Raw genomic sequence first — 17,899 nt, forward strand, 5'->3', positions numbered from 1 at the left:
ACAATAAATCCACATATGCGGAGGCCCTTAACTGTAACCTGACAAAGCAACAAGGACCTCCAAAGCTGAAACGCAAACAAACACCAATCACAACCAAAGTGTCACATAGCTCACAACACCAGTGTGCCACCCAACAACAACCCATAAGGCAAGACAACGTACCTAACACTTTAGTCATAGGTGACTCTATAGTCAGGCACATTGATGTCCCACTCACCAGGCTGAACAAGGAGAAAATTACAGTGAGCTGCCTGTCGGGTGCCATGATCCGCCACACATAACTCATGCACTCAAGTCACTCCACAACAAGTACAAATATGACTCTGTCATTGTCCATGTTGGAGTGAATGACTTAAGACGTACCTCCCTGGACTACATGAAAAGAGACATGGAAGAGCTCTCAGATCATGGGGCCTAGGCAGGTATGACCCTAGCCCTGAGTAGCATCCTGCCTTCGCCCAGAAAGATACTACAATATAAGGACAAAATGATTGACTTCAACAATTGGCTAAGCTTCTGGTGTCATTCAAAGGGGATCCAGTATCTGTCTGCCTGGGACGACATGATCGACAGACCACGATGCTTTGCCAGAGATGGTCTGCACTTGTCGCCCCTGGAATTCAGGTTATTGGCTAAGGCTCTTGCAACCCCTATAGTGCCTTTTTTAGGCAAAGTTCAAAGGAAAAAAACACCATCGTAACAGGTACAAGCATGCAAAATCTGAAGTTAATGCTAATCATTGCTAGAAGTCTAAACCTCAAAACGCACTCTCTCAAGGCACTCCTAAAAATGGAGAACATCGATATCTGTGCAGTAACTGAGACCTGTTTCAAGGCTCCAGAGAGCACCCCTGCAATACCAGGCTATGACTTTTACCACACTTTTCGGCTACCAAATCAGGATTGAAACACTAAAGGTGGAGCAGTGTCCATATTCACCAAGGATATTCACACCACCAGGTTAGTTGCCCAACAAAATGCGTCTGAAATTCTCCAGGTGCGACTAACACTAGGTAAGACTGAAATCCAAATTGTAGCTTGCTACAGATCCCCCACCATGTCCCAAGATTCTCACTACACCTTTCTAAACATACTGGAAAATATTAATATACAACCAAACACCCTAATACTGGGTGATTTCAACTACCCTGCCATTAACTGGGAAAACTACTTGTGCACCAACACCTTTGCTCAATGGTTCTTGGAATTCACAAATTACAATGCCCTAGATCAACTAATCCATAGTCCCACCAGAGGCTCCATTATCCTAGACCTGGCCATTACCAACATGGGAAATCGATGCTCCACACCTATGGTCACCCCCTCGTTGGTCAGTTCAGACCAAAGCTAATCACCCTTAACAGCCACATCCCACCCCCAGCCCCCAGTTAGGAAACCTCCATAAAAAAACTCCAAGGCCAGCTTCATGCTACTTATGTAAGAAGTTACAAACTTCATGAAACCCATGCAGACGGGAACTGAAAGTTCGACTGCTGAGTCTTACACTAACGCACTGTACGAGCACATCCACTCATACATGACTCGTGCCATCCCAAATAGAACCAAGATGCTCTCCTCCAAAAAAAGGAAGCCAATCTGGTGGTTCCCTGCCATAAACAAACTTTACAACAAATGGAAAAAACTGTTGCAGAAAAGAGGAAAATCCCAGGATGCAGAAAACTCCCTTACCAGTCTCAGTAAGAAGCTGAGATCCCTCATAAAATCCTCCAAAGCTAGTTACGAAAATAAAATTGCCAAAGATTCCAAAGACAACCACAAGGCATTCTATAACTATGTCAAGAATCTAAATGGCAATGCTCAGATCTGCTCTGAGCTGCAACAGAATGACAATAATTATACTGATCCCAAGGATATTGCCAATATCCTGGCAGATCGATTCAGTGCCAACGTCACCCCCATCTCACCCCCTAAATGGCCTATCTCAATACTGGAAGATTGTCAAATTCCGGTAATAACAGCCACACAGGTAAAAAATGCACTTTCCAAAGCTAAGAATACAGCATCCATGGGACCAGATGACATCCCGGGGTGTGTACTACATGAACTACAAAATTAACTGGCACCTCACCTAAGTGTCATGTTTAATCATACCCTCACCTCAGGATTTGTGCCCACTGAATGGCACACAGCTACAGTTATCCCACTCCACAAGGGGGGGTTCCACCTTGGATCCCGGGAATTACTGCTCCATCAGTCTGACGCACCTGATCTGCAAGGCCATGGAACATATTATCACAGAACTTATAAACAAAGACATTGGCAACCTTAAAACTCTGGACCCCACCCAGTTTGGGTTCTTGAAGGGCCGATCTTGTCTTCTGAACCTTATTGACTTCTTCGAATCAGTCTCCAGAGCCGTGGACGAGGGTAAGGCAGTCCACACAGCCTATCTGGACCTCGCCAAGGTCTTTGACACCATCCCCCACTCTGGAATCATAGATAAACATATTAAGCTGGGCATTAATTCCTACATCACTCGATGGGTTGCCAACTGGCTTACTGACAGAACCCACACTGTAAAAGTAGCTGACTCCAATTCCAGCTCCAGACAAGTAACAAGTGAAGTACCTCAGGGTTCAGTCCTGGGACCTCTCTTGTTTGGCATTTACTTCTCTGAAGTGCAGGCCAACACTAAGGGACTCTGGCTGACAAAGTTCACAGATGACTGCAAACTGGGAGCCATTATTGAATCTCCAAATGATGTGGACACTCTACAAAAGGGCCTTACAGAAACAGATGCTTGGTGCCAGAGCCATGGGCTTAAGCTCAATGCCAAGAAATGTATAGTTATCCCCTTTGGGAAAAAAACATGTACCCATGAATTATCACATAGATGGCAGTACACTAAACACCGAAAGTGTGATAAGAGTCTTATGGTCACAGATAGACAGTGGTCTCACCTTCAATAACTACATCGCCACAACAGTCAGGACATCCTTCTATGTGGCACACCTCATCACTAAGGGCTTTTCATTCAGAAAAAAGGAGGTCATTGTCCACACTGTACTCATCCCTCATTAGGCCCATTATAGAATACAATGCCTCATTTGATATGTACCTCTCAAGACATTTGCAACAACTGGAAAGGCCACAGAAATGCCTCACTAAAAGAATCAGAGGCCTAAAGCAGATCCTTATGCTGTCCGCCTTAAAAACTCCAGCTATACTCTGTCGCATATCATCTACTCCGAGGCGATCTCTGCTTAACATACAAGGCCATGTCAAACCCAGAGCTGCTGGGCATGCTACACTTAAAGAAATCCCAATCCCTCAGAGTCACATGCTCCAGGGATCTAAATCTTGTCATCACAATAAACAAGTCACGCTGGAGGAGATAGGTTCCTGACCCAGAGACTCCCCAGACTCTGGAATAGACTGCCCATACATGTCAAGCAGAGCACCTCTTTGGCCCTCTTCAAAAGGAAAATTGATGATTGGATGGGAAAAAAGAAATTCACCACGGGGATCATGTCAGTTGCCCTGCTAGACAGGGGTCCAGGGAAGTAAATAGTGTGGGAAGAAATAGCCAGGGAATTGTTATGGCTAGACTTGTATAGGCCCTAGGGCCGATAGCCTAGTACCAACCTATGGACCTATGAACCTATGAACCTCAGACAGTGACTGTCATACCAGTGTTTCATGTGACATATGTCCAATCAGGGATGCAATGGCAGTAACTCTCATCACTATCACCAGGTACTGACTGCACTCCTCACACTATGCTTCTGCAGTTCAGAGATGTATGTTCAGTGAGTAACACAGGAAACAAATGGTTCCATACACTGACCAGTCCACAGATGGCCCTACAGATGGGGGTTCCCCTCACAAACAGAGCACTGTCTTGTCAGTTTTAAAACATGCAGAATAGCCATTACTACACACAACTTGTTAAACTGGCAGTAGTCTCAATGAAGCATAGCTACACTTACATGCTGTAGTCATGTCTGGCACATCACCCTCCTGTCTTTAGGCTATTTTCCACTATGTATGTTGTTTGAGGAATATCCAGATATCATCTGTGATGCCGTTTACCAAACACAAGATCCAGGTTCCACTCACAGCGATTGTCACGGGCAAACACCAACATGATGTTCCTAGATATTGTATTGTGTTTCCATGCGATTGGCTATGGGAACAGCACCACAGCTGTTCCACATGCAATCAGCTAGAGGAGGACTGCAACAGGTGCAGAGGCCATCACCTGATCATGACCATCACTTACAAAATATAAGCTGCTGCTGAGCAGGTGTACAACTCTACATCCACCAGAGAGTGTGTGGGAGGGAAAGACAGTGGCGAAGTACATCAGAGAAGGGCTTGGAAATTAAAACCTAAACATCGTCTGTCACACACCTACCAGGACAGGGGTTTGAACCTTTGACTAACTAACCATTACTATTACAAGTGCATGCAGTTACTCCATGTGCCACAAAGCTGAAGTGCTGGTGTGCTGTAAGAACATATATGTGTGCTGGTGAGCAACATTTGTAACAGAGATATAGTAGACATACATTAGGTGTAGCACACATGGCTGTCCACATGAACGGATGTCATTGTCAAGACAACCACATTCTCTAAGGGACTCAGACACATTGCCACACTTTGCCAGGCCCACAAATACACTTCCTATCTACTTAGTTTGCCACACTGCAATAATGCACAGGTACTACATGCACCACAGGGGATATCCAGAGGTTCTATGGGCTAGGGCATGTGAACGTGTCTGACATCAGTTGGTATGCCAATGGGAGTTATACTGGGTGTGACTGTGGTTGGGAGCATCATACCACACATGCAGACACAAGGTGACAGTCCTGACATGCATGTGTGCATTGCTTCATGGGTGTGTAGTGGTTGGCTGTGCAAGATGGCTGTACAAGGCTGGGTGAGGGGTAATCCTTGGCATCATGCTACCCGACAATGGTGTGCAGTGTGGTTCAGGGGTGTAGTGTCTGCAATGTCCCACACAGATGGGTATTGTATGAACTGTCTTGTCATCCTGGTTACCATTGTGTATGGCTATTGCTTTGCAATGCATGCCATGTCTGTGTTTGATAGTCCTTGACATGGACATTGCCTGGGATGTGCAGTCCCACAATAATGTACAGTGACATGTACAAGTGTACCTGGTTTGGCTGGCACATGTATACACAGACTGTTATCCTCAGAGATGCCAATGCTGGCCTGGTGTGGCAGGACCTGCTTATAGACAGCAGGTTGACCCTGCACCTGCATTGATAGCATGATACAGGTATTCCCTGGTGTCAGTGGCATCTGTCCATACAGGGCACATGTGTGATGCATTGTATGGCCTCTGTGGATCACATTTGATGGCACCACATATCTTGCAGGCATCCAGTGGGGAACATAGTGAAGGCACATTGTCCACAATTATGTGCATATTGTACTACAGGACAGGGTCCATGCCCTCTGCAGCCCACTGCAATCACACCATGCCTACTATCTGTCATCAATGTGCAGGGTACTAGCAACATAGCGGGATATTCTACGCAAGTGTGTTTGTGTATGAAACATGGGTTCAGAATGTATTCCGGGTAATAGTAGGGTTGCATACTTTGTTCACCAGGCCTTTTGCCAGATATAGGAGTATGGCTTGCCAACACAGTCCCTTGGCTGATTGACATCTGTACTCCTTGTGAGGTGGACATTGTGACATATAATACGGACACCATATAGGAAAACTACAAAATCCGCTCCCCAACATGTCCAATGGTTAGATACTCACAACCACCTCCACATAGGCTCTGACTGTCAAACACACACACACACACACACACCTGCCATGTCTTGGAATAGAACCCCTACCTAACTAGTTTACCATGCTACAGCATTATGCAGTTAAAGCATGTGCTACAGAGATTACTGGGTTACAGCAGTCCCAGAGGTGTATTACTAGGTGGGTGACATCAGCAGGATTGCCATATGTTGTTATGTGAATTGTAAAGAGTGTGCATACTCTAAAATGTAGTAGTCCTTTCTCAGGCAGACACACGCACACACACACACACACACACACACACACACACACACACACACACACACACACACACACACACACACACAAAGTTGGTCTGTTTTGGAATACAACCCCTACCTAACTAGTTTCTCGCACTACAGCATTATGCAGTTACAGCACGTGCTAGGGAGATTAGTGGGTTACAGTACTCCCAGAGGTGTATTAATAGGTGGGTGACATCAGCAGGATTGCAAAAGGTGAGTATGTGAATTGTAAAGAGTGTGTACACTCTAAAAAGCATTGCTTCTTTCTCAGGCAGACAGAGAGACACACACACACACAGTTGGCCTGTCTGGGATTAGAACACCTACCAAACTAGCTTATCACACTACAGCATTACACAGTTACGTCACACGCCTTGGAGATTATTGGGTTACAGCAGTCCCAGGGGTGTATTCATAGATGGGTGACATCAGCATGATTGCCAAAGAAGGGCATTTTAAGTGTACTGCGAATTGTCTATTACCTGCATGTACCCACTGCTTACTGTCACGAAAACATGTTTACAGCCACTTACAAGTGTTTTATTCAGTCCTAATTGGCAGTATTAACAAGGCTTCCGGGTCTTGAACCATGGACCATGCACACTGAGGTCATTTGACATACCACTAAGCCATCTGACTTGTATACATGTTGCATGGGGTTTATAATGCACATCTTAATACAGGTATTCCACAGTACTGAAAACAAACGGGACAGTCACTTTGTTTACATATGTACAGTACCCTTGAATGCACTGTACTCAGTGAAACAACAAAGACAAGTCTACATCTGTACAACTGTTGTACCTACACACACACATATATATATATATATATATATATATATATATATATATATAAATATATAGATATATATATGCAGTATGGGATGTGTACACACACACACACACACACACACATATAAATATATATATATATATATATATATATATATATATATATATATATATATATATATATATATATATATACATATACACAGAAACAGCTATAGCTATATATATATATATATATATATATATATATATATATATATATATATACATACACATGTCTGAACACCCTTTGTGACACAGAAGAGTTCCAAAGGAACTGACGTGTACACAAAACAGAGGCATCTCTTGTGTTATAACATTTAAATCTTAATCAGTTCATCAGAGATGGGTCGGTTGTTGTCTATGTGGAGTTTGGGGTGGGGAATGATGGCTAATGTAATCTACCCCGAGAATTGTGGAGTTTGGGTGGGGGAATGATGGGTATGGACTTACACCCTGGTGACTACTTCTGTGTCACTGCTCGACAGTGGCACAGGAAAATAACATACCCAACTGTAGTCGTGCTTGACTGTGTATTATTTACCATTCCTAACTATGTAATACTTTGTAGACACCAGACACCACAGATGGCTACCATGGTGTGCTAAAAGACATTACACGTGTATGCCTGGCTACAGGGTAGTCACACACACAAGCATGTACACACTTGCCAGTATTGTGCATACACGTCTTGCCTATATAAAGGTAACTAGTACAGTGGAATGCAGTTGGGGTATGTGCCACAGAACACATACAATTACACTTACTCTGGTTCCACTTCTGAGCTGGGTGACATCACAGGACTGATTACTTGCAGTGGGGAGGGGAAGAGAGAGGTTTAGCAGTTAACAAGGATAAAGGCCAGTGCAAAAGGTGGTATCTCATTGGAATGCAGCAAAACCCGCTGTCATGACAGGATGCAGACACAAATACACACACACAGCCACTTGAAGACACACACACTCAGGCATTTGCTGAGACACACACGCACACACAAAGACACTCAGCCATTTGCTGACACACACACTCAGTCATTTGCTGTCACACATACAAACACACGCACACAGTTGCCAGTGGTGGGATAAGAACTCCTGCCTATCTACAGATAACTATTACAGTACTACACAGTTACGAGAAGCGACGCAGAGATTACACATTCCAAGGCAGTCAGAATGCCCTTCTATGATTGAGGACAACAACAGGGATACTGACAGTCATGAAGTACATAGCTGTAAACCTGTGTGTTTAAAGTAAGTGTCCATTACAACCTGTATGCACAAACAAGACACATCATCTGCAGATAGTACATAGGTAGGCCTGAGAGGTAAAGTTGTAGCACAACAGGAACCTGAACTGGAGTATGGCCATCTGTGGAATGGACAACTACTATCACTATGCAGGGTTACAGTGGGCATGCTCATACACTTAGTAGCACAGGGCCATTTGGGATGTATTATGACTACAACTACACAAGGTTATACTGGGCATGCTCATACACTTAGTAACAAAGGGCTTGTTGGATGCACTGACTCAAATTACACAAGGTGGCCGTGGGTACGCTCATACACTTAGTAGCAGAAAAGCTGTTTGGGATGCACTCCGATTCTAACCACAGAAGGCCACAGTGTGCATACTCATATACTTACATTTACAGAACACGTAATGGACTCCTATTGTAAATACACAGGTTTACAGCTATGTACATCTTACCTGTCAGTATATATGCACATCATACTGGTTTACTACCTGATACCTGTATGTGGCCCATAAATGATATATCTGTGTCTGTGCTGTGTGATACACATGCATACATGTACATGAAGTACTGATATATATATATATATATATATATATATATATATATATATATATATATATGTGTTAAGTATACACAATCATGCATGTGTGGACGTGACAGACAATAGGTTAACTGGGACACAAAGGCAGATGCTACCTACAGCATGTGTCACACACCTTGCTGCCCTGAAAGGCATACATTGACAGCAGGTTGTGGTCAGTGGCAGTATACGTGAAACAGTGGCATGTGCAAGCATAATTTGTGAGCCACATTGTGTAATGGTACTGAGGTACACGATGACCTCTCCAGGCTGTGTTAGTAGTTGTCATTATCAGCAGGACTGCTACCCTAAGTATATCTCACATTGGTTATATACACAATTTCTGCTGCTGTCCATCACCTTACATGAGGCATTTGCTACCAAGCACATTACTGCCACCTGCAGTGATGTCATGGTATGAGTGGTAACTGCTAGACCAAAACAATGAGCCAATGTCCTGCTGTTATTATGAGGTTGTCCAGTGTCTGTCATTCTGGGCTGTCATGACTGAACAACAAGCCTTCAACACAGAGCACGTGCATCCATGTTTCACATGTGTGTGGATAAAACCTAGGTCACATTTACCCATATAGCAGCATTCCAAGGCAAATGTCCTACACACAGAAGTAACACCCTGACACCTACAAGACAATTGCATTGGATGCTTATGCTAACCAATGCTAGATGTGTGGCTTTAGTAATCCATTTGCTCAATGTAGAACTTACAATGGGGAAAACTGACATCTGTGCAATGAGGAACACCTGGCTGAAGGATCTGTAGTGCACAATTGCACTACCACCATTTAACTCAGATCCAGACATGTGGGCCATAACAGTGGTATGGACTATTCCAGGTGGTGGTGTCCACATATTCATAAAGGCTACTCACATGTAAAGACCACTACTCTGACATAACTCATCAGAGATGAGTCAGGTACAGGTGACGGTGGCAAATGCTGCATTCTAAGTTGTATCCTCATATAAATCCACCACCTTGTCCCCAGACTACCAACACACATCCATATGTGGTATGACACAGTACGGTAGACCACCAGATAACCTTTGACTGGTGGACTGTACCTAGGCCTACATCAACTGTGCAAAGTACCCATGTACAGACACAGCTGCATAATGTGTTATGCAATGCAATAATACCACTGTTTGTAACCAGCTCAGTTGTAAACATACCAGGGTCCCTCAGATGTTGTCAGCATTAACACAGTCGACTGTTGCTGTACACCAGTAAACAACACCCTGATGGTTGGATATGACCTAACTGTACCTGGCCTGGGTATGTACATCCCACACTCATATCACATAAATGACATTACCATAGCTTTCATTATTCTTTCTACATACAGGTGGCTACAGTCATTACACACATGCACATGGCAGATAGCATGCTAACAGTACATAAGGTTTAATATCTATGTTAACAGAGGTAATATTCCCTGTCTACTGGTCACCCATGACACCTATCATATCATACAACACTCCATGTGGCATGTATGTCAATAGACATGTCCAGTGAATGCAATGCCTACAAACATACCCACTTAACAGGATCGTAGGACCTACACAAGGCCTGTATTGACAGACTCAGGGAAACCCAGCTCTGCTCTGCATGTTCCTGAGTAGTGACAGGAGATATGTTCATGACATGTACAGCCATGTGTGGCCACAGCTCCTACATATACCCCATGTCAACAATTGCAAGCCATGCATGCTGTGTGCTGTCTGGACTTTATCCTTAGTATCACAATAGCCAGTAAGTGCTGGGGTGAGATGTTTACAAGCCACAGACCTCACACATGCTTGAATGAGAGTACTGCCCAGCCTAACACAGCACATTTCTGGCACTCCTCCAGTAAAGATGAGGTGTGTGTGGCAAATATGATGTGCTCACTGTTGACCATTACAGTGCCCTGGCTCCCTCATGGCACTGTCAAGTAACAGTTTGTAGGAGCATGACATGGAATAATTCTGTGTGTGTCTTGCTGATGTGTGCTGTTGTCATATATGTACACTTGGCTACTCCGTGAAGGTGGTTGTGTCCTACCAGTACATGAATACAACATCCATTATGGTGTAATGCTCGGCTATGTCTCACACATGGCATGGGGAAGGTGTGGAATGTATCCTCTTGACCTGCTAGTGCACTTACTGATGTAGACTGCATATGTGTACATGTATTGATGTTTGTGTAGATTCCATGTGTGTGTAGTGTCTGATGTTTGAAGGTGACTTAGTACATCATGCTGTTGCAATACAGCCTCAACATTGCCTAAAACTATATATGGTGATATGCTTTAATTACAGTAAGCTGTAGATGAGGTATGGACAGATGTTTGGACATGACTACTAAGTGGTGGGTCTACTGTGCAGATGAATGATTACTGCGGACAGCTCACTGGTGTGTTACAACCATTCCTACAATAACCTGTGTAACTGCTAAGGTCAGGTTTTATTAATTGAAGGGGAAGACCGACAATGTAGAATGCAGTAAGGGTGACACTGAAGGCAAACCTCTTGACACCTGTCACAGTAATACCTCCCCTGTGCATATATTGCGCATATATCAGCACAGTTGGCAAAGGAAAGAGTCAGTAAGCTTTGTAGTGAATGCAATAGTGCTGTACTTCTGTAATACATATCATGAGATAGAATGGTGTTTGATTCACAGTAATGGCATGTGTGTGTGTGTGTGTGTGTGTGTCCATATATGTCATGTATGGTTGGGAATACATCCCACATATTTTCACTCTCCTGAACACTGTTGTTGACATCAGTACAGAGTGAAGTGTAGAAAGAAAGGCATAGGCAGGTGGTTGAACCTCACACATGTCAAGTGTCTGTATGTGTGTGACATAGGTGTATATCTTTGTGAATGCCACAGTGTGTGTGTGTGTGTGTGTGTGTGTGTGTGTGTGTGTGTGTGTGTGTGTGTGTGTGTGTGTGTGTGTGTGTGTGTGTGTGTATGTATGGCTGTCCGTGTGTATGGCTGTCCGGTCCCTAGAGTGAGGCTGTGTTTTACCATAGTGAAATGTTAATGCCCCCTCCCCCCATCCACTCAATGCAATTTAGTATCCCTGTTGATATCATCAATCTTAGACGGGCATTCTAACCGCCTGTTAACATGTACACCCTGGGGTGTGACCTGTTGTTACATAGCCTACTGATGAACCCCCCCTCCCCACATACACTCACTGCACTGTAGTATCCCTGTCGATGTCCTCAATCTTAGGCAATTCCAACTACCTGTACATGTGTAATCTCTGTGGCGCGCGTGCGTGTGTGTGTGTGTGTGTGTGTGTGTGTGTGTGTGTGTGTGTGTGTGTGTGTGTGTGTGTGTGTGTGTGTGTGTGTGTGTGTGTGTGTGTGTGTGTGTGTGTGTGTGTGTGTGTGTGTGTTACTGTGTCTGTGAATCCATGAGTGTGTGGGTGTGTCTGTGTTTGCATGGTGTCATGGCAGTGGGTATTACTGCTTCCCAATGCGAAGCCACTATTTCCACTGGCATTTATCCTTGTCATATGCCATACCACTCTTTTACCTCCTCCCTGCTCCAGGTAAATATACCTGTGATGTCACCCACTATGGATGTGATGGTTATGAACACAGTAGCTTACTACACAGCTATCATGCTCTTGGATCATCAGAACAGTAAACATAATTGAAACATGGGAGATTGTAACTGTGATGTGGAAGCTACAAAGTGCATGCAGGTATTGTCATACAGACCTGGGAATAGTCAACATGTACATATGGGACACCAACCACAAACACCGACATCCCCCGGCCCATGCAACTACACCTGAAAGAGGAAGGCAGAACGTCAAGATCAACATGCTGTTAGAATTGTTACACATGATACATGCTGTCAGACGTACAAAATGCATTCTAAAACTGTAATACATGATATGTTTCCTGCTTGTCAACACTACTCAACAATATTAATCTACAATTGTCTACCTAGTATGTTCACCCTGTGCATCAGACCATATGAGCATGTCCCTGCACCGATGGTGTGCATGACAGGGATGCAGCACAGGCTTCATCATATGCACATGGTGATAATGTTTGCCAGAGGCTTAGGCTGCACTATTGGATGACATCATGTGAGTGTGTTAAGGCCTGCGATTATTTCATTGGGCTAGTGTGGGTGTTAAGCGTGTCTGTGTTGAGGTGCCCTACATTTTTTTCCTGTGTGTGTGTATGCATCACACAGGTCTGGCATGTGGCTGGCCTACACAGGGGTATTATTGACAGCTGCAGACTGTACAAGGCATGTTTCACAGTTCATGGTGTCTGGCCACGGCCATGTGACCTGCACCTGCCAGGGGTTGCATGGGCACTACCAGGCAGAGGTCTAGATTGGGTACTATCTGATGACACATGTCCACTGGAATCATGTCCCTATTGGGACCATCCAGGACCATGTGCACATGGCCTGCTGTGTCCTGGTGTGGACTGCACAGCACCAGCTGCACTGCTGCTGCTACCGCCACTATGGGAGTGGGCATGTGTAGTAGCATGTTCACGTAGACCTTCAACAGGTGATGTAGCTGACCTACGTCCACGTGCCCAATGCCTCACTCCCACCAGATTATCCAGCACAGACATTCCACACTCAAGCATTGACATGCCACGGTCAAGGACTCCCACCATGTCACCCAATCGTCTATCCAAAACATCTGCAAGATGATGGTGAGCATTTGCAAGTGCCTGGATGTTGTCAGTTAATGAATGGACAGCAGCCCTCTGAAGCCTCAGACCTTCTCTGTTGTGCTTTTAGCACGTGCCTGTGCCTTCATTACAGTCTGAAACATGCATCTGGTGACTCCAGCTGATGTGCTTTGTCTCATAGGGGAATGCTCGCCCAGTGGTCCTAATACGAGCAGTGCTGGGCACATGCCTGTGTGGGACATCACCAGTCAGTTGACTGTGATCATGGTGTCCAGGCACACCTTTCATAGTCTCAACACTTCCCTGTTCCATGCTACCACCCACCAACTGTCCTTCCTCTATGGCCAGTGGTGATGGGGTATGTGTAGGCAGGGGAACTGTGTGCAAGGTTGAGGGGGATAGAGGTGGAATGGCAAACAATGACACAGATTCAGCCCCTGATAACCCTGCCTGTGCCTCAATCATACTATCATCACTGCTAGAGTCTATCGGGACACTAACATCAGGTGGACTGCAGGAGGACAACGCACCTAAATCAACACCGGTGAGGGGAAGACAAGAACTGTGCATTACAAGTTATACCAGACACACAGACACACACACAGACACACACACACACACAGACACACACAGACACATGTTACATGCAGGTGATATGGCAGATGGCATTCAGCTTACACAATTATAATGGTAGTTATTATACATCCCTGTGTTGCACACAACAGCATGCATGTGTTATAGCAAATGGCATGCACCTTACACAATTATAGTGGTAGTTAGCGTACATACCTGTATTGCACCATTTGTGTTAGTAGCCTATGCCCCATACCTGCAACCCAATACATGCACTTTGCACCATTGCACAGCACTGGCATGGTGTGTGCCATATACACCACATGTTAAATGACCATCACTGACTTTTGTACATCTGCCACTGATGCTTTGTGTTGGCCACCGCCCCTATATGTGAGGACATGAACAGAATGGTATGTCGACTGAATACTATGTTGGCCTGAGCTCTAGCTTGCATATCTCCCCCAAAGCAGTGCATGTCTGTTCAACATTATTCCGCCTAGCCCTGAGCTGAGTCTACAGACATTGTGCATGTGGCTGTACACACATGTTTGATATGGCTGTCCCTACTTTGCAATGGTGCCACAGACCAGCACAGGTTTACAGTACACTGGCCGGATGTGTAGTGTATGACCTTGCCAATCACATGTAGTATGACATGTCTTCTGCTGACGTGTTGAATGACATGCATACATGTGTATCACAATGGTGTCCTTTCCAATCTACAGTACAGTAATGGTGTCCCAATGGAGGGACATGTTATACTAACATAGGCCTTCAGCTGATGCTGTGTTGTCTGTCAGCCCTACAAATATGCAGTGACATACTGCACATTGAGCTGATGTGCATAGTCATTGCAGGGCATCATGTGGCTTCACAATTGCTATACAGTGTGAGGTACTGACACAGTTCATAGCCATGACTATGTTCACATACAATACATATCTAATGTGGAATGTGACTCACGACACTGAGGTGTATACACACTAAACCCTGATGTGGAATGTGTGACACAGGTCACAGAAGGGTATATGGATGATACCCCTGCACATCTGCAACCATATTACTGAAACTATGCCCACACAACTTAGCAGTACTCTATGTCCCACATGCCATTTGTGTACCTCACACACATGAGGAGCAGGCATGTGACAGTGACATCTGACACCAGCAAGGTGAATGTACCGTATCTGTGGCCTGATGTGGATGTATGTGTATGGTGTGCAACACATGTATGTATTTGGATACTGTATGGGTGAATGCTTTCATGTCGTGACACACACAAGATGTTCAAGACATGTTATGTGCTGGTTTCATGTTATGCCTACACAAGCTGTGCACAGGCCTGTATGATGTTTAGTGTTTCACATCTGCAATATCACCATTACACAAAGGCCATAGTTGTATTGTGTTGAGCCAATGTACAACAGGGTGTACACACATGTGCATCACTTCTACAGTGTGTGCTGCTTCATGTCTCTGGCCATCCTCCATGGCCATGTGTACACATGTTCTGTCCAATGGTTGTGATGACCATCTTATTTCACATGTCAGTGTTTTCCCATATGACTTGCACCCATAGATGTCATATGCTCCAATAAGGACAGGGTTATGCAGACAAAGGGTGGTATGTGTAGAATGTGAGACATCATGTTTTGCAGGATAGTTGAGCAGTGTTGCAGTCAGCCCACTACATGTCATGGACATGTCAGATAGTACATGACATTGTGTGACGTTCATAGCAAGGGTATAATCCACAAGGGTGTATCCTGTGGGCTTGTAATACTCCAGCTCCAACACATTTAGAGTATGTGCACACATATGCTCTCTACACAGTACTGTTTGTATTCCCAACATGTGTAATGCTGATACGTAGTACCTGTCCCTACAGTGAAACACACCTCCACCATTGTATTCACAGTTGTCCACACATCTGGCAATGACAGTTTGGAAGGTTTAGTGCAGGTGTTTCATATAGTCTTCAATTGTTTCACATGGGTAACCATTGTGATGCATTGCAGGTCTGACCAGTGTCTATTAACAGGACTACCATACATTATGTGTACGTGTGTTATGGCAGACAGCATGCAATTAATATGATCTGTACATTATCAAGCCTGGTAAATAATGACAATCTCACCTGACACAGGCTGCTGTCACTGCAAAATGCCAGAGGTACCCAAACAGGAGTGTCACAGCAGTAAGATCATTATCCACACCTGTGTGAAAGCTACAAGGTGCAATGTCCATGTTAGCACATAAGCCAGTACAATACACTATATTATGGAGTATGCACATCTGTGCATACATAAAGTAGCAGACTATTGTATGTGGCATGTGTGCATACATGCCTTGCATATGATGTTACATTGCATATTGTACAGTAACTATGTGAAATATAGTTGTGTTATATGTGCAGTACTGACTTACCAGGCAAATCCAGGCTCGGTGGTTGAGAGACACCCACCTCCACAATACCAGCTAAAGCTTGTGGATTGAGGTCTGCAGGTGTCACCAGGTTGGCCAGTATCTCCTCAGTACGTGTGAGTGGGGGCTGGGTGAGTGGCCCCCCACCTGTTGCACCGTGTTCCCTGGCAATTGCATTAGCATGCTGTTTCGCCAGTCTTATGAGGTCAGTGCAGTGTCAGCGCACCTGCTGATAGGTGTGATTGTGACGGCCAGCATCATTTACCTTCCTGCAGAGTTCCTCCCACAGGGCATCCCACTGCTCTTCATCCTGTGGCACATGGCTTAAGAGTGTTGTACACTTGTCGAGGAGGTATGAGACGAGGACCTCATCCTCCAAGCCGGTGTACTCTGGCAGCCTGCTACGTGTCATACCTAGATGACATAATGATAGAGACAGGTCACAGTAACTCACAAAGAAGTACAGAAGTACAGCTGAACATACTTGTGTATCACATTTATTAAGATTACAAATAAGTCTTTGCAAATCTACATGACACTAACACCACTGACATGTATAAGTCACACACATTTGACACTTACTGGTGATGTGATGTTATCACCATTTATGTGTGTCATGTGATGATATTGCTCATACTCCATGTTGGTGTTGTCTTGACATGGGCATGTCTGTTTTCCTGTACTGGTGTTTTTACCTATCAGCACATGCCTGGATGTGTTCACATTAATGCAATCGACCTTAATGCTGTGTATATGTTACATATATAGTCATACATAGCCATTAGGGACATGACCTGTGACCCTGCAGATTTGCAAGCATGTATGTGTTTTGCCATATGCATCTACATGGCACTGTACAGCTGTGTAGCATCCTGCCATGTATTGCCTGTTTTGCACATATGTAACACATGGGCCAATAGCTAGCCTGATGGTATTTGCAGGGTTGGATATCAACTATAGCATGTATGGTCATAGTGATCTAGTAGGCTATATGCCCTGGGCCCATTTATGAGCCTAGGCAGACAGGTTACCTAGCTGTAGGCAACAGACGGGTATGTTTCAGTGGCCAGTTCAAGCAGTGCCACAGAACTGATCCACAGGGTTGCTGATATATTTGGCATATGGTCACCACACCATGTAACAGAGATGGACAATGTGCAGCTTCACTGGACAGGGATGCATAGTATGGCAAGAGTATGTTAAGTGTATGGGACAGAGATCTGTCAGGCATGTTGTGATCCTTGTACTAGAAAGGTGGATGTCCATAAAGTATGTGTTTATTTGGGATCAGGATGTGTTAAGTGTAGCATGTACAACACCTCTGGGTTGGACATGGCTTTATTCAGGGTAGCTGCATGCTACATAGTGGAGCTAGGGATTGGGAAGGGCAGTGTAGGCCATCTACATATGGGCAATAATCCATAAAGGAAATATGTAACCTATTATGGGTCACATGAGTGTTGAGTATAGCTGAGCAATTATCTCTATATTCCTGGATGGCACC

The sequence above is a fragment of the Protopterus annectens genome, chromosome 4.part0 (assembly GCF_019279795.1).
Source record: "Protopterus annectens isolate FY-2018-M chromosome 4.part0, PAN1.0, whole genome shotgun sequence".
Classification (NCBI taxonomy): Eukaryota; Metazoa; Chordata; order Ceratodontiformes; family Protopteridae; genus Protopterus; species Protopterus annectens.